The 22505-nt window shown below is 48.0% G+C and overlaps 1 long non-coding RNA gene across 1 annotated transcript in view; it reads left to right on the top strand.

Moving 5' to 3' along the window:
• The window catches only part of LOC142208787 (uncharacterized), a 532067-nt gene extending 511638 nt beyond the window's left edge, over positions 1 to 20429 (top strand). Inside the window, exon 3 of the long non-coding RNA XR_012716912.1 lies at positions 20267 to 20429. This is a non-coding gene — a long non-coding RNA (uncharacterized LOC142208787). The remainder of the gene's footprint in view (positions 1 to 20266) is intronic.
• The last annotated feature ends 2076 nt before the right edge of the window (positions 20430 to 22505 follow it).

Here is a 22505-nt window from a genome sequence, read left to right as displayed (position 1 = left end):
GGTTACGTGCACCCACAATTTTTGCTACTGCTATATAGTGCCATTGTCTGACTGGGAATTCAAAGAATATATTGGGTTTACAAATACCCTCATTTCTTGCTACTGCCATATAGTGCCAGTTTCTGACTGGGAATTCAAAGAATATATTGGAGTTACAAATACCCTCATTTCTTGCTACTGCCATATAGTGCCATTGTCTGACTGGGAATTCAAAGAATATATTGGGTTTACAAATACTCTCATTTCTTGCTACTGCCATATAGTGCCAGTTTCTGACTGGGAATTCAAAGAATATATTGGGGTTACGTGCACCCACAATTTTTGCTACTGCTATATAGTGCCATTGTCTGACTGGGAATTCAAAGAATATATTGGGGTTACTTGCACCCACAATTTTTGCTACTGGTATATAGTGCCATTGTCTGACTGGGAATTCAAAGAATATATTGGGGTTACGTGCACCCACAATTTTTGCTACTGGTATATAGTGCCATTGTCTGACTGGGAATTCAAAAAATATATTGGGTTTACAAATACCCTCATTTCTTGCTACTGCCATATAGTGCCAGTTTCTGACTGGGAATTCAAAGAATATATTGGGGTTACGTGCACCCACAATTTTTGCTACTGGTATATAGTGCCAGTTTCTGACTGGGAATTCAAAGAATATATTGGGGTTACGTGCACCCACAATTTTTGCTACTGCTATATAGTGCCATTATCTGAGTGGGAATTCAAAGAATATATTGGGGTTACGTGCACCCACAATTTTTGCTACTGCTATATAGTGCCATTGTCTGACTGGGAATTCAAAGAATATATTGGGGTTACGTGCACCCACAATTTTTGCTACTGGTATATAGTGCCATTGTCTGACTGGGAATTCAAAGAATATATTGGGGTTACGTGCACCCACAATTTTTGCTACTGGTATATAGTGCCATTGTCTGACTGGGAATTCAAAGAATATATTGGGGTTACGTGCACCCACAATTTTTGCTACTGCTATATAGTGCCATTGTCTGACTGGGAATTCAAAGAATATATTGCGGTTACGTGCACCCACAATTTTTGCTACTGCTATATAGTGCCATTGTCTGACTGGGAATTCAAAGAATATATTGGGTTTACAAATACCCTCATTTCTTGCTACTGCCATATAGTGCCAGTTTCTGACTGGGAATTCAAAGAATATATTGGAGTTACAAATACTCTCATTTCTTGCTACTGCCATATAGTGCCATTGTCTGACGGAATTCAAAGAATATATTGGGTTTACAAATACTCTCATTTCTTGCTACTGCCATATAGTGCCAGTTTCTGACTAGGAATTCAAAGAATATATTGGGGTTACGTGCACCCACAATTTTTGCTACTGCTATATAGTGCCGTTGTCTGACTGGGAATTCAAAGAATATATTGGGGTTACTTGCACCCACAATTTTTGCTACTGGTATATAGTGCCATTGTCTGACTGGGAATTCAAAGAATATATTGGGGTTACGTGCACCCACAATTTTTGCTACTGGTATATAGTGCCATTGTCTGACTGGGAATTCAAAGAATATATTGGGTTTACAAATACCCTCATTTCTTGCTACTGCCATATAGTGCCAGTTTCTGACTGGGAATTCAAAGAATATATTGGGGTTACGTGCACCCACAATTTTTGCTACTGCCATATAGTGCCATTGTCTGACTGGGAATTCAAAGAATATATTGGGGTTACGTGCACCCACAATTTTTGCTACTGCTATATAGTGCCATTGTCTGACTGGGAATTCAAAGAATATATTGCGGTTACGTGCACCCACAATTTTTGCTACTGGTATATAGTGCCAGTTTCTGACTGGGAATTCAAAGAATATATTGGGGTTACGTGCACCCACAATTTTTGCTACTGCCATATAGTGCCATTGTCTGACTGGGAATTCAAAGAATATATTGGGTTTACAAATACCCTCATTTCTTGCTACTGCCATATAGTGCCAGTTTCTGACTGGGAATTCAAAGAATATATTGGGGTTACGTGCACCCACAATTTTTGCTACTGCTATATAGTGCCATTGTCTGACTGGGAATTCAAAGAATATATTGGGTTTACAAATACCCTCCAGCGCTGCAGGACGTTCCCCCCTCTCTCTCCCCCCTCCCTTTCTCTGCTTGTCCTCTGCCCACCAATGAGAGGAGGAGGCGGGGCTTATCCCTGCCGAGCTCCTGCCGTCTGTCCTGCACTGGAGGAAGAAGGAAAATGAAACTAAAGCTACACAGGTACGTACTGGGGTTACTTATTAATGTCAGGCATATGGGGGGATTACTTGTGTTTTAGTAACTCCATGTGCCTCATATTAATAGCAGTTAACCCCATCATCTCCCTGACATTAACCCCTGTGTGCCTCACCATAAGAGTTACTGATGTGTGAGACATATGGGGGTAATAATAATGAAGATACTTTATTATTACCTCCATGTCTCTCACATATCAGTAACTCTTATGGTGAGGCTTACAGGGGTTAATGTGAGGGAGATGATGGGGTTAACTGCTATTAATATGAGGCACATGGAGTTACAAAATTGTAATGCACATGACCAGATTTTTTTATTCACAATTTGTCCTGGTATAGCGGTCAGCGGGTGACGTGACAGTATTTAGTCCTGTAGGGGCCACTAAGGGACATAATACTGTGTGCAGGGGCCACTATTGGGTATAATACTGTGTGCAAGGGCCACTATTGGGTATAATACTGTGTGCAGGGGCCACTATTGGGTATAATACTGTGTGCAGGGGCCACTATTGGGTATAATACTGTGTGCAGGGGCCACTATTGGGTATAATACTGTGTGCAGGGGCCACTATGGAACATAATAGAGCGCGCAGGAATGCGTAGGAGGGACTCGGTCGAGATCTTCGGTGTCGGGGGGGCCCCATGTCAAAAGTTCGCCACGGGGCCCCGCCATTCCTAGTTACGCCACTGAATAGAGTGGTTGAGCAGCAGAGACCTTTGATGGAATACCAGCTACAAAACCCTAGGGTGCCACAAAGTCAGCTGCCTCAGTTTCTCATCCATGAGTGGCCATGGATGAGAGACCTTTGTGACATCCTACGGGTGTTTGAGGAGTCCACAAGGAGGGTGAGCTCTGAGGATGCGATGGTGAGCCTTACAATCCCGCTCTTGTGTGTTCTGAGAGAATCCCTGATTGACATCAGGGATAACTCAGATCACACAGAGGAGTCAGGGATAGCATCCGATCCGTCACAGCTGGAGAGTAGGTCCACACATCTGTCCGCTTCATCGCGTTTAATGGAGGAGGAGGAGGAAGAAGAAGAGTTGTCCGATGATGTGATGGTGATACAGGAGGCTTCCGGGCAACTTCGAATCGTCCCATTGTTGCAGCGCGGATGGGTAGACATGGACGATGAGGAGGAAATGGAGATTGAACTTTCCGGTGGGGCCAGAGGAGTCATGCCAACTAACACTGTGGCAGACATAACTGAGTTCATGTTGGGGTGCTTTACAACCGACAAGCGTATTGTCAAAATCATGGAGGACAACCAGTACTGGATCTTTGCTATCCTTGACCCCCGGTATAAAAACAACATCTCCTCTTTTATTCCGGTAGAGGGGAGGGCCAATCGCATCAATGCTTGCCACAAGCAATTGGTGCAGAATATGATGGAGATGTTTCCAACATGTGACGGCAGCAGGGAGGGCAGTTCTTCCAGTAGGCGACCAAGTTCTCACCGGTCCACACAAACAAGGGGCACACTGTCTAAGGTCTGGGACACCTTGATGGCACCCCCTCGCCAAAGTGCCGCCACGGAGGGTCCTAGTGTCACCAGGCATGAGAAGTATAGGCGCATGTTGCGGGAATACCTTTCCGACCACAGCCCTGTCCTCTCCGACCCCTCTGCGCCCTACACGTATTGGGTGTCGAAGTTGGACCTGTGGCTTGAACTTGCCCTATATGCCTTGGAGGTGCTGTCCTGTCCTGCCGCCAGCGTCCTATCTGAGAGGGTGTTCAGTGCAGCCGGTGGCATCATCACTGACAAGCGCACCCGTCTGTCAGCTGAGAGTGCCGACCGGCTCACTTTGATAAAAATGAACCACCACTGGATAGAGCCTTCATTTTTGTGCCCACCTATGTAAAGCACCCCAACATGAAACTCCATGTCTGTGCTCAACCTCTCCAATTCCTCCGCATCCTCATACTCATCCACCATAAGCGTTGCACAATTCTGCTAATACTAGGCTCCGTCCACCATGATTTCCCCCAACTCTGCTGGTTAGAGGCTCCCTCCACCCTGATTTCCCCCAACTCTGCTGGTTAGAGGCTCCCTCCACCCTGCTTTCCCACAACTCTGCTGGTTAGAGGCTCCCTCCACCCTGCTTTCCCACAACTCTGCTGGTTAGAGGCTCCCTCCACCCTGATTTCCCCCAACTCTGCTGGTTAGAGGCTCCCTCCACCCTGATTTCCCCCAACTCTGCTGGTTAGAGGCTCCCTCCACCATGAATTGGTCCAAACTGGGGTTTTTAGAGGCTCTCTCCACCATGAATTGGTCCAAACTGGGGTTTTTAGAGGCTCCCTCCACCATGAATTGGTCCAAACTGGGGTTTTTAGAGGCTCCCTCCACCATGAATTTGCCCAAACTGGGCTGGTTAGAGGCTCCCTCCACCATGAATTGGTCCAAACTGGGGTTTTTAGAGGCACCCTCCACCATGAATTTGCCCAAACTGGGCTGTTTAGAGGCTCCCTCCACCATGAATTGGTCCAAACTGGGGTTTTTAGAGGCTCCCTCCACCATGAATTGGTCCAAACTGGGGTTTTTAGAGGCTCCCTCCACCATGAATTGGTCCAAACTGGGGTTTTTAGAGGCTCCCTCCACCATGAATTTGCCCAAACTGGGCTGGTTAGAGGCTCCCTCCACCATGAATTGGTCCAAACTGGGGTTTTTAGAGGCTCCCTCCACCATGAATTGGTCCAAACTGGGGTTTTTAGAGGCTCCCTCCACCATGAATTGGTCCAAACTGGGGTTTATAGAGGCTCCCTCCACCATGAATTGGTCCAAACTGGGGTTTTTAGAGGCTCCCTCCACCATGAATTGGTCCAAACTGGGGTTTTTAGAGGCTCCCTCCACCATGAATTGGTCCAAACTGGGGTTTTTAGAGGCTCCCTCCACCATGAATTTGCCCAAACTCTGCTGGTTAGAGGCTCAATCCACCCTGATTTTCAAAACAAATGTTGGTGCCAACCTCAACTTACTACAAGGGCCAAATTCACTGCTGGTGACAAGCTCTCCTCACTGCAAGTGCCAAATACACATGTTTCAAGGTGTTTTCCTACTGTCAGAGAGGTGGTATTGAGTGTGTAAAGTGTGTAGTTGTTAGGCTGTGATGTTGGGGTAATAGAGGGTCTTTGGTGTGTTAGATGCCCCCAGACATGCTTCCCCTGCTGTCCCAGTGTCATTCCAGAGGTGTTGGCATCATTTCCTGTGGTGTCATAGTGGACTTGGTGACCCTCCAGACACGGATTTGGGTTTCCCCCTTAACGAGTATATGTTCCCCATAGACTATAATGGGGTTCGAAACCCGTTCGAACACACGAACAGTGAGCGGCTGTTCGATTCGAATTTCGAACCTCGAACATTTTAGTGTTCGCTCATCTCTAGTGTCCACTATTCTTTACCTGACAAAATAGTGAAGTCTATCATGCTTCGGTGTTCAATAAAACATTACACGTTGTGTACAATGGATCCCTTTTACATGAGTTGACATCTGTTTCTTATAAATTTTTTGGGATATGGAGGTCCAACCTCTCCTGATAAACCCTGCCCACAAATTTTACAAATTCTATAGTGATATGTCAAAAGTTTTGATCCGTGGGGTTCAGGTGCTGAGACCTCCACCCAGGGGCACCCCCTCTAATGAGGCGAAGTGAAGCGGCCGCCTCAGGTGGCATTATCGGAGAGGTGGTATTTTTGCAACTTGTTTTTTTTTTGTTATGTTTTTATCCTAAACCAGCCCAAGACAGGCCGCTCTGAAAACAAATAGCGGGACCGGTCCTGGCCTGGTTTAGGAAACCTCTGCATCTTGGCACAGGTGGCGATTATCTAACTTCACCACACCTCCTGCGTTGAGACGCAGACGTCTTATGTGTGGGTGAAGAAAGAGGAGGTGGTGGCTCCATCAAGGGATCGCAGGTAGGTGAGGATAATTTTTTTTTTTAATAGGCTGTTAAATGCTGGAGTATCCCTGTTTTGTAAATTTGTGCATATTGTGCGACAATAGCAACGTGTGAAGCTAGTAACATGTAAACTCAATTTTATTTTTTTTTTGTAGGGGGGAAGATGGGGGAAGCGTCTTTCTATAGTCCGCTTCAGGCAGCAAAGAGGTTAATTTCACCCCTGCCTCCAGCAATTGCAAAACCAATGGGGCTGAGACTACCAGCATATTGTTTTGATTCTTGGAATGCCTCACTTTCCGTGCCAGGTCATTGTATGAGACAAAGGGAAATGTTCACTGCAGCATTTCTGGATCTTGCTTGTTGGCAGGTTCGGCTGGTCTCATGTAGCTTCTGGCGTTCCCAGCCATTAAACATTGCAACTTGTGGTTTCCCATGCAGTAGAAGCAAGGCTTTTGAAAGCTGGTGGCACAGACAGGACAGGTGGTTGCACTATAGACGTGATACCGCAGACAGAATAGCGGCCTCACCACTAAAGAAATACTACACAGATTGCCAAACAATTGCAACTTTCTAGAGCAAATACTACCCTTCGCAACGCCAAATGTCACATTGCAGCATAAAACTCCTCCCCAGCAGTGTCAAACACAGCATCCAGCAGAAGATACCTCCCCAGACCTACCAAACAAATATTAGTGTGCAACACAAAATTCCTAAGAAGAAGCACCAAACACCACAGTACAGCATAACCGGTAGCAGCATTACCTTCCCCTCTCCGAATACAGTTTCCATCTTCCCACCTCTACCTCAGTGGCAGAAGAAATCTCCCCAAATAAAACCTTCCAACCCTGCAACTTATCGTTCCCCAGTCTTCCTCCCTCCATTGCCAGTCTTCGTTGCCTCTCTACCACCAGATTAGAGCATACTCAGACTAAACTACTCCCGAAAAAAGAGACTTGTTGTCAGTACAGTTTCTGCTTTAGGGTAGGTTCACACGGATGAATCTGCTACAGGTTTGTGCCAAAGATGGCAGGGACCTGTGACTCACCATCTAGTGAGCCACCAACCTGCCTAAGGCCCGATTCACATCGGTGTTTGCAACACTTTTCTCTCCGCATGTTTCATGCAGAAACTGAGCGGAAACCACACAGATCACATTATAGTTAGAGATGAGCGAACACTAAAATGTTCGAGGTTCGAAATTCGATTCGAACAGCCGCTCAATGTTCGTGTGTTCGAACGGGTTTCGAACCCCATTATAGTCTATGGGGAACAGATACTCGTTAAGGGGGAAACCCAAATCCGTGTCTGGAGGGTCACCAAGTCCACTATGACACCCCAGGAAATGATGCCAACACCTCTGGAATGACACTGGGACAGCAGGGGAAGCATGTCTGGGGGCATCTAACACACCAAAGACCCTCTATTACCCCAACATCACAGCCTAACAACTACACACTTTACACACTCAATACCACCTCTCTGACAGTAGGAAAACACCTTGAAACATGTGTATTTGGCACTTGCAGTGAGGAGAGCTTGTCACCAGCAGTGAATTTGGCCCTTGTAGTAAGTTGAGGTTGGCACCAACATTTGTTTTGAAAATCAGGGTGAATTGAGCCTCTAACCAGCAGAGTTTGGGCAAATTCATGGTGGAGGGAGCCTCTAAACACCCCAGTTTGGGCAAATTCATGGTGGAGGGAGCCTCTAAAAACCCCAGTTTGGACCAATTCATGGTGGAGGGAGCCTCTAACCAGCCCAGTTTGGGCAAATTCATGGTGGAGGGAGCCTCTAAAAAACCCAGTTTGGACCAATTCATGGTGGAGGGAGCCTCTAACCAGCCCAGTTTGGGCAAATTCATGGTGGAGGGAGCCTCTAACCAGCCCAGTTTGGACCAATTAATGGTGGAGGGAGCCTCTAACCAGCCCAGTTTGGACCAATTAATGGTGGAGGGAGCCTCTAACCAGCCCAGTTTGAACCAATTCATGGTGGAGGGAGCCTCTAAACAGCCCAGTTTGGGCAAATTCATGGTGGAGGGAGCCTCTAAAAAACCCAGTTTGGACCAATTCATGGTGGAGGGAGCCTCTAACCAGCCCAGTTTGGACCAATTAATGGTGGAGGGAGCCTCTAACCAGCCCAGTTTGGACCAATTCATGGTGGAGGGAGCCTCTAAACAGCCAAGTTTTGGGAAATTCATGGTGGAGGGAGCCTCTAACCAGCCCAGTTTGGACCAATTCATGGTGGAGGGAGCCTCTAAACAGCCAAGTTTTGGGAAATTCATGGTGGAGGGAGCCTCTAACCAGCCCAGTTTGGACCAATTCATGGTGGAGGGAGCCTCTAAAAAACCCAGTTTGGACCAATTCATGGTGGAGGGAGCCTCTAAACAGCCCAGTTTGGGCAAATTCATGGTGGAGGGAGCCTCTAACCAGCCCAGTTTGGACCAATTAATGGTGGAGGGAGCCTCTAAACAGCCCAGTTTGGGCAAATTCATGGTGGAGGGAGCCTCTAACCAGCCCAGTTTGGACCAATTCATGGTGGAGGGAGCCTCTAACCAGCCCAGTTTGGGCAAATTCATGGTGGAGGGAGCCTCTAAAAAACCCAGTTTGGACCAATTCATGGTGGAGGGAGCCTCTAACCAGCCCAGTTTGGGCAAATTCATGGTGGAGGGAGCCTCTAACCAGCCCAGTTTGGACCAATTAATGGTGGAGGGAGCCTCTAACCAGCCCAGTTTGGACCAATTCATGGTGGAGGGAGCCTCTAACCAGCCCAGTTTGGACCAATTAATGGTGGAGGGAGCCTCTAAACAGCCAAGTTTTGGGAAATTCATGGTGGAGGGAGCCTCTAACCAGCCCAGTTTGGACCAATTCATGGTGGAGGGAGCCTCTAAACAGCCCAGTTTGGGCAAATTCATGGTGGAGGGAGCCTCTAAAAAACCCAGTTTGGACCAATTCATGGTGGAGGGAGCCTCTAATTAGCCCAGTTTGGACCAATTAATTGTGGAGGGAGCCTCTAACCAGCCCAGTTTGGACCAATTAATGGTGGAGGGAGCCTCTAAACAGCCCAGTTTGGGCAAATTCATGGTGGAGGGAGCCTCTAACCAGCCCAGTTTGGACCAATTAATGGTGGAGGGAGCCTCTAACCAGCCCAGTTTGGACCAATTAATGGTGGAGGGAGCCTCTAACCACCCCAGTTTGGACCAATTCATGGTGGAGGGAGCCTCTAACCAGCCCAGTTTGGACCAATTCATGGTGGAGGGAGCCTCTAAAAAACCCAGTTTGGACCAATTCATGGTGGAGGGAGCCTCTAAACAGCCCAGTTTGGGCAAATTCATGGTGGAGGGAGCCTCTAAAAAACCCAGTTTGGACCAATTCATGGTGGAGGGAGCCTCTAACCAGCCCAGTTTGGACCAATTAATGGTGGAGGGAGCCTCTAAACAGCCAAGTTTGGACCAATTCATGGTGGAGGGAGCCTCTAAAAACCCCAGTTTGGACCAATTCATGGTGGAGGGAGCCTCTAACCAGCCCAGTTTGGACCAATTAATGGTGGAGGGAGCCTCTAACCAGCCCAGTTTGGACCAATTAATGGTGGAGGGAGCCTCTAACCACCCCAGTTTGGACCAATTCATGGTGGAGGGAGCCTCTAAACAGCCAAGTTTGGACCAATTCATGGTGAAGGGAGCCTCTAAAAACCCGTTTGGACCAATTCATGGTGGAGGGAGCCTCTAACCAGCCCAGTTTGGGCAAATTCATGGTGGAGGGAGCCTCTAAACAGCCCAGTTTGGGCAAATTCATGGTGGAGGGAGCCTCTAACCAGCCCAGTTTGGACCAATTAATGGTGGAGGGAGCCTCTAACCAGCCCAGTTTGGACCAATTAATGGTGGAGGGAGCCTCTAACCACCCCAGTTTGGACCAATTCATGGTGGAGGGAGCCTCTAAACAGCCAAGTTTGGACCAATTCATGGTGGAGGGAGCCTCTAAAAACCCCAGTTTGGACCAATTCATGGTGGAGGGAGCCTCTAACCAGCCCAGTTTGGACCAATTAATGGTGGAGGGAGCCTCTAAACAGCCAAGTTTTGGGAAATTCATGGTGGAGGGAGCCTCTAACCAGCCCAGTTTGGACCAATTCATGGTGGAGGGAGCCTCTAAAAAACCCAGTTTGGACCAATTCATGGTGGAGGGAGCCTCTAACCAGCCCAGTTTGGACCAATTCATGGTGGAGGGAGCCTCTAAACAGCCCAGTTTGGGCAAATTCATGGTGGAGGGAGCCTCTAAAAAACCCAGTTTGGACCAATTCATGGTGGAGGGAGCCTCTAATTAGCCCAGTTTGGACCAATTAATTGTGGAGGGAGCCTCTAACCAGCCCAGTTTGGACCAATTAATGGTGGAGGGAGCCTCTAAACAGCCCAGTTTGGGCAAATTCATGGTGGAGGGAGCCTCTAACCAGCCCAGTTTGGACCAATTAATGGTGGAGGGAGCCTCTAACCAGCCCAGTTTGGACCAATTAATGGTGGAGGGAGCCTCTAACCACCCCAGTTTGGACCAATTCATGGTGGAGGGAGCCTCTAACCAGCCCAGTTTGGACCAATTCATGGTGGAGGGAGCCTCTAAAAAACCCAGTTTGGACCAATTCATGGTGGAGGGAGCCTCTAAACAGCCCAGTTTGGGCAAATTCATGGTGGAGGGAGCCTCTAAAAAACCCAGTTTGGACCAATTCATGGTGGAGGGAGCCTCTAACCAGCCCAGTTTGGACCAATTAATGGTGGAGGGAGCCTCTAAACAGCCAAGTTTGGACCAATTCATGGTGGAGGGAGCCTCTAAAAACCCCAGTTTGGACCAATTCATGGTGGAGGGAGCCTCTAACCAGCCCAGTTTGGACCAATTAATGGTGGAGGGAGCCTCTAACCAGCCCAGTTTGGACCAATTAATGGTGGAGGGAGCCTCTAACCACCCCAGTTTGGACCAATTCATGGTGGAGGGAGCCTCTAAACAGCCAAGTTTGGACCAATTCATGGTGAAGGGAGCCTCTAAAAACCCGTTTGGACCAATTCATGGTGGAGGGAGCCTCTAACCAGCCCAGTTTGGGCAAATTCATGGTGGAGGGAGCCTCTAAACAGCCCAGTTTGGGCAAATTCATGGTGGAGGGAGCCTCTAACCAGCCCAGTTTGGACCAATTAATGGTGGAGGGAGCCTCTAACCAGCCCAGTTTGGACCAATTAATGGTGGAGGGAGCCTCTAACCACCCCAGTTTGGACCAATTCATGGTGGAGGGAGCCTCTAAACAGCCAAGTTTGGACCAATTCATGGTGGAGGGAGCCTCTAAAAACCCCAGTTTGGACCAATTCATGGTGGAGGGAGCCTCTAACCAGCCCAGTTTGGACCAATTAATGGTGGAGGGAGCCTCTAAACAGCCAAGTTTTGGGAAATTCATGGTGGAGGGAGCCTCTAACCAGCCCAGTTTGGACCAATTCATGGTGGAGGGAGCCTCTAAAAAACCCAGTTTGGACCAATTCATGGTGGAGGGAGCCTCTAAACAGCCCAGTTTGGGCAAATTCATGGTGGAGGGAGCCTCTAACCAGCCCAGTTTGGACCAATTAATGGTGGAGGGAGCCTCTAAACAGCCCAGTTTGGGCAAATTCATGGTGGAGGGAGCCTCTAACCAGCCCAGTTTGGACCAATTCATGGTGGAGGGAGCCTCTAACCAGCCCAGTTTGGGCAAATTCATGGTGGAGGGAGCCTCTAAAAAACCCAGTTTGGACCAATTCATGGTGGAGGGAGCCTCTAACCAGCCCAGTTTGGGCAAATTCATGGTGGAGGGAGCCTCTAACCAGCCCAGTTTGGACCAATTAATGGTGGAGGGAGCCTCTAACCAGCCCAGTTTGGACCAATTCATGGTGGAGGGAGCCTCTAACCAGCCCAGTTTGGACCAATTAATGGTGGAGGGAGCCTCTAAACAGCCAAGTTTTGGGAAATTCATGGTGGAGGGAGCCTCTAACCAGCCCAGTTTGGACCAATTCATGGTGGAGGGAGCCTCTAAACAGCCCAGTTTGGGCAAATTCATGGTGGAGGGAGCCTCTAAAAAACCCAGTTTGGACCAATTCATGGTGGAGGGAGCCTCTAATTAGCCCAGTTTGGACCAATTAATTGTGGAGGGAGCCTCTAACCAGCCCAGTTTGGACCAATTAATGGTGGAGGGAGCCTCTAAACAGCCCAGTTTGGGCAAATTCATGGTGGAGGGAGCCTCTAACCAGCCCAGTTTGGACCAATTAATGGTGGAGGGAGCCTCTAACCAGCCCAGTTTGGACCAATTAATGGTGGAGGGAGCCTCTAACCACCCCAGTTTGGACCAATTCATGGTGGAGGGAGCCTCTAACCAGCCCAGTTTGGACCAATTCATGGTGGAGGGAGCCTCTAAAAAACCCAGTTTGGACCAATTCATGGTGGAGGGAGCCTCTAAACAGCCCAGTTTGGGCAAATTCATGGTGGAGGGAGCCTCTAAAAAACCCAGTTTGGACCAATTCATGGTGGAGGGAGCCTCTAACCAGCCCAGTTTGGACCAATTAATGGTGGAGGGAGCCTCTAAACAGCCAAGTTTGGACCAATTCATGGTGGAGGGAGCCTCTAAAAACCCCAGTTTGGACCAATTCATGGTGGAGGGAGCCTCTAACCAGCCCAGTTTGGACCAATTAATGGTGGAGGGAGCCTCTAACCAGCCCAGTTTGGACCAATTAATGGTGGAGGGAGCCTCTAACCAGCCCAGTTTGGACCAATTCATGGTGGAGGGAGCCTCTAAACAGCCCAGTTTGGGCAAATTCATGGTGGAAGGAGCCTCTAACCAGCAGAGTTGTGGGAAAGCAGGGTGGAGGGAGCCTCTAACCAGCAGAGTTGGTGGAAATCAGGGTGGAGGGAGCCTCTAACCAGCAGAGTTGGGGGAAATCATGTTGGAGGGAGCCTAGTATTAGCAGAATTGTGCAACGCTTATGGTGGATGAGTATGAGGATGCGGAGGAATTGGAGAGGTTGAGTACAGACATGGAGTTTCATGTTGGGGTGCTTTACACAGGTGGGCACAAAAATGAAGGCTCTATCCAGTGGTGGTTCATTTTTATCAAAGTGAGCCGGTCGGCACTCTCAGCTGACAGACGGGTGCGCTTGTCAGTGATGATGCCACCGGCTGCACTGAACACCCTCTCAGATAGGACGCTGGCGGCAGGACAGGACAGCACCTCCAAGGCATATAGGGCAAGTTCAAGCCACAGGTCCAACTTCGACACCCAATACGTGTAGGGCGCAGAGGGGTCGGAGAGGACAGGGCTGTGGTCGGAAAGGTATTCCCGCAACATGCGCCTATACTTCTCACGCCTGGTGACACTAGGACCCTCCGTGGCGGCACTTTGGCGAGGGGGTGCCATCAAGGTGTCCCAGACCTTAGACAGTGTGCCCCTCGTTTGTGTGGACCGGTGAGAACTTGGTTGCCTACTGGAGGAACTGCCCTCCCTGCCGCCACTGTCACATGCTGGAAACATCTCCATCATATTCTGCACCAATTGCCTGTGGCAAGCATTGATGCGATTGGCCCTCCCCTCTACCGGAATAAAAGACGAGATGTTGTTTTTATACCGGGGGTCAAGGATAGCAAAGATCCAGTACTGGTTGTCCTCCATGATTTTGACAATACGCTTGTCGGTTGTAAAGCACCCCAACATGAACTCAGCCATGTCTGCCACAGTGTTAGTTGGCATGACTCCTCTGGCCCCACCGGAAAGTTCAATCTCCATTTCCTCCTCATCCTCCATGTCTACCCATCCGCGCTGCAACAATGGGACGATTCGAAGTTGCCCGGAAGCCTCCTGTATCACCATCACATCATCGGACAACTCTTCTTCCTCCTCCTCCTCCTCCTCCTCCATTAAACGCAGTGAAGCGGACAGATGTGTGGACCTACTCTCCAGCTGTGACGGATCGGATGCTATCCCTAACTCCTCTGTGTGATCTGAGTTATCCCTGATGTCAATCAGGGATTCTCTCAGAACACACAAGAGCGGGATTGTAAGGCTCACCATCGCATCCTCAGAGCTCACCCTCCTTGTGGACTCCTCAAAGACCCGTAGGATGTCACAAAGGTCTCTCATCCATGGCCACTCATGGATGTGAAACTGAGGCAGCTGACTTTGTGGCACCCTAGGGTTTTGTAGCTGGTATTCCATCAAAGGTCTCTGCTGCTCAACCACTCTATTCAACATCTGAAACGTTGAGTTCCAGCGTGTGGGGACGTCGCACAAAAGCCGGTGTTGTGGCACATGCAGGCGTTGCTGGAGAGATTTTAAGCTAGCAGCGGCTACTGTCGACTTGCGAAAGTGGGCGCACATGCGCCGCACTTTCACCAGTAGCTCTGGAACATTGGGGTAGCTCTTTAGGAAACGTTGCACCACTAGGTTGAAGACGTGGGCCAGGCATGGAACATGTTGGAGTCCGGCAAGCTCCAGAGCTGCTACCAGGTTCCGGCCGTTATCACAAACGACCATGCCTGGGCCCAGGTGCAGCGGCTCAAACCATATTGCCGTCTCATCGAGGAGGGCATCCCTCACCTCGGAGGCAGTGTGCTGTCTGTCCCCCAAGCTGATCAGCTTCAGCACAGCCTGCTGACGTCTACCAACGCCAGTGCTGCAACGTTTCCAACTCGTAGCTGGGGTCAATCTAACAGCGGAGGAGGAGGCGGTGGCGGAGGAGGAGGCGGAGGAGGAGGCGGTAGAGGAGGAGGAGGAGGGGGGTGTTCTTCTCGTGTCCCTGCCAGGAATGTTAGGCGGGGAGACGAGGTACACCGGGCCAGTTTGGGAAGCAGTCCCAGCCTCAACTACATTTACCCAGTGTGCCGTCAGTGAAATGTAGCGTCCCTGTCCGCATGCACTTGTCCACGCGTCGGTGGTCAAGTGGACCTTTGTGCAAAGCGCGGAACTAAGGGCCCGCCTGATGTTGAGTGACACGTGCTGGTGCAAGGCGGGGACGGCACACCGGGAGAAGTAGTGACGGCTAGGGACGGCATAGCGAGGTGCCGCAGTTGCCATCAGGTCCAGGAAGGCGGGAGTTTCAACAAGCCGGAACGCCAACATCTCCTGGGCCAGCAGTTTAGCGATGTTGGCGTTCAAGGCTTGCGCGTGTGGGTGGTTAGCAGTGTATTTCTGCCGCCGCTCCAATGTCTGAGAGATGGTGGGTTGTTGTAAAGAAACGCCTGATGGTGCCTTTGATGGTGCAGGAGAAGGAGATAAGACAGGACCAGGGGAGGATGAGGTAGAAGTCAACAAAGTGGCGGAGGCAGATGAAGTGGTGTCCTGGCTCGTCCTCTGGAGTGCATCGCCAGCACAGTCAGCAGTGGCAGTGGCAGAGGCAGAGGCAGAGGCAGTGGCAGTGGCGTGAACGGCAGGCGGCCTTTGTCCTGCCGTTGCTGCCTGCCACTGATTCCAGTGCTTGGATTCCAAATGACGGCGCATTGAAGTGGTGGACAGGTTGCTCTTCTCAGAGCCCCTAATCAATTTCGAGAGGCAAATTGTGCAGACAACACTATATCTGTCCTCGGCGCATTCCTTGAAAAAACTCCACACCTTCGAGAAACGTGCCCTCGAGGTGGGAGTTTTTCGGGGCTGGGTACGAACTGGAACATCTTGGGAGATTCCGGGTGTGGCCTGGCTTCGCCTAAGCTGCTGACCTCTGCCTCTGCCTCTAGCTACCCTTTTTGGTGCTGCACCTGCCTCAACATCCACACTACTTTCCCCGCTTGACATCCCCCCTGTCCAGGTCGGGTCAGTGTCCTCATCATCCACCACTTCCTCTTCCAACTCCTGTCTCATCTCCTCCTCCCGCACAATGCGCCAGTCAACTGGATGCCCTGACGGCAACTGCGTCACATCATCGTCGATGAGGGTGGGTTGCTGGTCATCCACCACCAAATCGAACGGAGATGGAGGAGACTCTAGTGTTTGAGCATCTGGACACAGATGCTCCTCTGTTAGGTTCGTGGAATCGTGACGTGGAGAGGCAGGTTGAGGGACAATGAAAGGAGCGGAGAACAGCTCTGGGGAGCAGGGACAGTTTGGGTTATTGTTCTGTAAAGCTTCGGAATTTTGGGAGGAAGGAAGACAAGACTGTTGGGTAATAGGAGGAGAGGAGGCAGAGTCTGACTGGCTGCTGGACAATGTGCTGTAAGCGTTCTCTGACAGCCATTGCAAGACCTGTTCCTGGTTCTCGGGCCTACTAAGGTTTGTACCCTGCAGTTTAGTTAATGTGGCAAGCAACCCTGGCACTGTGGAGTGGCGCAATGCTTGCTGCCCCACAGGAGTAGGCACGGGACGCCCTGTGGCTTCACTGCTACCTTGCTCCCCAGAACCATTCCCCCGACCTCGCCCACGGCCTCGTCCACGTCCCTTTCCAGGAGCCTTGCGCATTTTGAATTCCTAGTTAGAAATTGGCACTGTATACCAGTAGTAAAAATTGTGGGTGCACGTAACCCCAATATATTCTTTGAATTCCCAGTCAGACACTGGCACTATATGGCAGTAGCAAGAAATGAGGGTATTTGTATTCCCAATATACTCTTTGAATTCCCAGTCAGACAATGGCACTGTATACCAGTAGTAAAAATTGTGGGTGCACGTAACCCCAATATATTCTTTGAATTCCCAGTCAGACACTGGCACTATATGGCAGTAGCAAGAAATGAGGGTATTTGTATTCCCAATATACTCTTTGAATTCCCAGTCAGACAATGGCACTGTATACCAGTAGTAAAAATTGTGGGTGCACGTAACCCCAATATATTCTTTGAATTACCAGTCAGAAACTGGCACTATATGGCAGTAGCAAGAAATGAGGGTATTTATAACCCCAATATATTCTTTGAATTCCCAGTCAGACAATGGCACTGTATACCAGTAGTAAAAATTGTGGGTGCACGTAACCCCAATATATTCTTTGAATTACCAGTCAGAAACTGGCACTATATGGCAGTAGCAAGAAATGAGGGTATTTGTATTCCCAATATACTCTTTGAATTCCCAGTCAGACAATGGCACTGTATACCAGTAGTAAAAATTGTGGGTGCACGTAACCCCAATATATTCTTTGAATTACCAGTCAGAAACTGGCACTATATGGCAGTAGCAAGAAATGAGGGTATTTATAACCCCAATATATTCTTTGAATTCCCAGTCAGACAATGGCACTGTATACCAGTAGTAAAAATTGTGGGTGCACGTAACCCCAATATATTCTTTGAATTCCCAGTCAGAAACTGGCACTATATGGCAGTAGCAAGAAATGAGGGTATTTGTATTCCCAATATACTCTTTGAATTCCCAGTCAGACAATGGCACTGTATACCAGTAGTAAAAATTGTGGGTGCACGTAACCCCAATATATTCTTTGAATTACCAGTCAGAAACTGGCACTATATGGCAGTAGCAAGAAATGAGGGTATTTATAACCCCAATATATTCTTTGAATTCCCAGTCAGACAATGGCACTGTATACCAGTAGTAAAAATTGTGGGTGCACGTAACCCCAATATATTCTTTGAATTCCCAGTCAGAAACTGGCACTATATGGCAGTAGCAAGAAATGAGGGTATTTGTATTCCCAATATATTCTTTGAATTCCCAGTCAGACAATGGCACTGTATACCAGTAGTAAAAATTGTGGGTGCACGTAACCCCAATATATTCTTTGAATTACCAGTCAGAAACTGGCACTATATGGCAGTAGCAAGAAATGAGGGTATTTGTATTCCCAATATATTCTTTGAATTCCCAGTCAGACAATGGCACTGTATACCAGTAGTAAAAATTGTGGGTGTATATAGCCCCAATTCTATTGCTAGGGGACTTGCAGGGTATTTCTGGGGTGAAGGTGGGGGGGCACACCGTTGGAACGGGTATCGGGGTATATATCGGGTATACGGGAATACACTGACAGTGTATTCCATTCAGGATCCTGGGAAAGCTGGGTTGCGGCGATTGAGCCCGTCAGTGCCACGTTACACTGACAAGCTTCTCCCTGGAATTTAGCTCTTATAAGAGCTGTTGGTTGTCTTCTCCTTCCTATCCTAGCCTGTCCCTGCCTACCCAGAATCTAAGCCCTAGCTAGCTGGACGGAAACCTCCGTCCTCGGTGAATTGCAAGCTCAGAATGACGCGAAGCTGGGCGGCGCTGTTCTTTTAAATTAGAGGTCACATGTTTTCGGCAGCCAATGGGTTTTGCCTACTTTTTTCAACGTCACCGGTGTCGTAGTTCCTGTCCCACCTACCCTGCGCTGTTATTGGAGCAAAAAAGGCGCCAGGGAAGGTGGGAGGGGAATCGAGTAATGGCGCACTTTACCACGCGGTGTTCGATTCGATTCGAACATGCCGAACAGCCTAATATCCGATCGAACATGAGTTCGATAGAACACTGTTCGCTCATCTCTAATTATAGTCTATGGGGTCCGTGTGGTTTCTAAGGTGACTGCCTTCTAATGTGAATGGAAAACCCAAAAAATGATGTGAACCGGGTCTAACAGTTTCACAAGTACTGGCTTAGACAATAATATGGACTCACTGCATCATTTACACTACATTGTGACCTAATGGAAGCATCTATCTGTATATCTATCTACCTGTTGGCTATATATGCATGTAATGCAGATGAGACATCACAAGCATTACTGACTCTAGATCTTTGGCTTTGGTACGGTGCTCCAGAGGTATAAAGTTTGGTAATGACACTCTTGACAGACCCACAATGCTTGCCAACAAGGAAACTAGTTTGTAGTCTGTTTTGTTAGTCTGAGCGTAAGCCTCCGATACTTAAAGAGGACCTTTCATCAGATTGGGCACAGGCAGTTCTATATACTGCTGGAAAGCTGACAGTGCGCTGAATTCAGCGCACTATCGGCTTTCCCGATCTGTGCCCGGTGTAAAGCGCTATCGGTCCCGGTACCGTAGGGCTTTACAGTCAGAAGGGTGTTTCTGACAGTTAGCCAGGGACACTCTTCTGCTCAGCGGCGCCTATCGCGCTGTGCTGTGGAGCGGGGAGGAACTCCCCCTCCCTCTCCTGATAATACTCGTCTATGGACGAGCGCTGTGAGCAGAGGGAGGGGGCGTTCCTCCCCGCTCACACAGTACAGCGCGATAGGCGCTGCTGGGCAGAAGGGCGTCCCTGGCTAACTGTCAGAAACGCTCTTCTGACACTAAAACGCTACGGTCCCAGGCACAGATCGGGAAAGCCGATAGTGCGTTGAATTCAGCGCACTGTCAGCTTTCCAGCAGTATATAGAACTGCATGTGCCCGATCTGATGAAAGGTCCTCTTTAACCTGACATCCTGCAGTGCAGAGGAAACCAGATTCTTCACCGACAGAATGGTATAAAGGTAAAGCAACACCAGCACAAGAGCTCTACTTTGCTTACAGTGGGGTAGTCATCTTTCCAACGTACTAACTGTGGCTCAGGGTACTCAGAGACCCCCTAGGATTCAGCAAGGCTGAATTTTACAATGAAAACCAAAACCGGATTCAAAAGCAAGATTATTTCATAGGTAACCACTGCCAAAGAGACCTAATGGGGATTATTCCACAGGGTTGGAAGTGCTTAATCTGCCAGGGAGATAGGTTAAATAAAGCTTCATGACTGTCTTTACATGAACTCTAGGTCTTATACCAATTGGGCGAACAAGCTGAGCTGATCTACCCAAACGTTGAGTTCTCCTTGGAATGTAGATTGCTAAGATCTCTTCGATGTATAGCTCTGCCATTTCAAAGCTTCCATTTATCTTGGAAGGTCCATAGATATTGTTTCTCGCTGCTGCTTCATTGGAGGACAAAGCTCTTTGTTCAGTCCATAGACATTATTATTATTATTATTATTATTATTATTATTATTGTTGTTTATTTATTTAGAGCCATTCATTCCATGGTGCTGTACATTTGGGGGTTACATACAGTACACCAAATATAAAGACAAATATAATACTAATAATGACCAACTGGCACAGTAGGGTAGAGGGCCCTGCCCGCGAGGGCTTACAATCTATGAGGGAAGGGGGTAGAAACAGAAGGAGAGGGGGAGACTGTTCAGATGGTGCTGTGGTGACAGTAGTGTTATTGGAGGTTGTAGGCCTTCCTGAATAGATGAGTCTTCAGGGCCTTCTTGAACCTGTTATTGTGGAAGCCAGTCTTATGTGTCTTGGTAAGGATTTCCAGAGTATGGGGGATGCACGGGAGAAATCTTGGAGACGGTTGTGTGAGTAGCAAAATAAGAGTAGAGCTGAGTAGGAGGTCATTGGAGGATCTGAGGTTACGTGTGAGCAGGTAGCGAGAGATTTGGTTGGAGATATATGGAGGAAACAGGTTGTGGATGGTTTTGTATGTTAACGTTAGTAACTTGAAGTCAATTTGCTGGGCAACGGGTAGCCAGTGAAGGGATTGGCAGGGGGGAGCAACCAATGAAGAACAGGGGCGAGGTGTATTAAGTGAGCAACACAGTTTAAGGTGGACTGGAGGGGGGGGGGGAGTGTTTGCTGGGAGCCCATGGAGAATTGTGTTGCAGTAATCTAAGCGGGAGATTATGAGGGCATGGACGAGCATCTTAGCAGTTTCTGGGGTGAGGAAGGAGCGGATTCGATGGATGTTCTTGAGTTTGAGGCGGCAGGAAGTGTTGAGGGTTTGAACGTGTGACATTGAACCACTTCTCCTAAAAAACATAAGTTCTAGAGGTCTGTGAATTTTTTCTCATCTGTGTAATGACTATGAGAAGTCCTCCATTGGCACCCCATAAGAGTATAATGCGCAGGATATAGTTTGCCCTATTACAAGACTCTCTACAGCAGCAACTAGGGCATCCTTGTTAGAATTTATTGGTAATCTATCAACGAAGGCGTTCTTGAGACAAAATATTATTACAATTTATTAGGCAAGTTCCTACTAAATGAGAGTTACAAAGAATTCATGGTAGTAGAACAAGTCGGAGAAGGTTATGCCTTACATAGTTTACACTCATTAAGTCTCTCATTATTGAGGCTTTAAAGATTGGCAGGAAGTGACATTACTTTTAACATCATAGTACATAGGTAAGATTTCTTTATAATAATAAGCTTGTTATTCTGTGCCACTCCCAGCTATGATAGGCAGTATAGAAATTTTGGGATTAATATTAAAACAGATTATCTCAATAATAATAATAATCCCAATGAGATTAAACCCTTTTAATTTACCACTTTGTTCTGCATTGTACTTCAGATAATGTAGCACTCAAAATGGAAAGGAATCTGTCATAATATCTAATGTCTAAATCAGGACTTTCCATATTAAATGTATGTTATGTAATATTAAAAAAGCAGATGGCTCCAAAATATTTCCCATTCCGTAAAGGCCGTCTAATATATGTCTGGCTCTAATTCATCTCTAATCCTGGAGAATTATAGAAGTTTACTTATGAGGAGACAACAAGCTTGACAGTTGCAGGGACTCAGATGAGGCATGTGCCTCATGGGTGGGATTGAAACAGTCCTACATTAGAAAACAGGTTGACTTAAATATAAATGAGGTTTTATTTGTATTACTTACCCAGAAGTCCTAGCAGGATATGCATGGTCTAATAAGTCCCTGTACCAGTCTCTCCCTAATGAGAGTCATTACCCCTTCTAACCCACATCTAGACCTGTATGTGACCCCAGGGTGGGGGTAGCATGGACTTCTGCCCATGTTATATCCACTCCTTTCTATCAGAGTGCATACTATTCGTTTTCTCTCTGATTGTCATATAGAGGGATAATGTAACATCCCTCTGAGCCTTATTAGAGGGGTATTCTTATGTACTACCACTCTGAACATAACCAGGAAGTTTATTGGCGCTGTGACCCAGACGTTTACCATTGTCCAGGTCACAGCGCCAAAAGAGTTTCACCAACCAAATACACAATTTACACTTCACCCATTCCCTGTTTTGTCCATAACTGATCTTTCTAGAGTAAAATACGCCTCTCTAGCGATATCCATTCCACGCTAAAATAATAGTAATAACAATTATCACTAGAGATGAATGTATGTATAAATTGCTACATTTTTTATTGGGGATAGAAAATTATATTTTTATGTAAAATCCTATTTAAAGACGACCTTTTATAGCCTCAGGAACATGAGGTTTTATATACCAGTAGAAAGCAGACTGTTGGCTTTCCCGTTATGAGCCCCCAGGCTAGAGATATCAGTACTGTTACGATCTCTGCCCTCTGTCAGAAGGACGTTCTTGACAGTCTAGTTGGGCTGTGAGGAACGCCCACTAACAGTACTCATCCATAGACCTGAAC

This window comes from Leptodactylus fuscus, chromosome 6 (genome assembly GCF_031893055.1).
Source record: "Leptodactylus fuscus isolate aLepFus1 chromosome 6, aLepFus1.hap2, whole genome shotgun sequence".
Lineage (NCBI taxonomy): Eukaryota > Metazoa > Chordata > Amphibia > Anura > Leptodactylidae > Leptodactylus > Leptodactylus fuscus.
The sequence above is the reverse complement of the archived record's forward strand: the minus strand, read 5'-3'. Positions and strand labels throughout refer to the sequence as shown.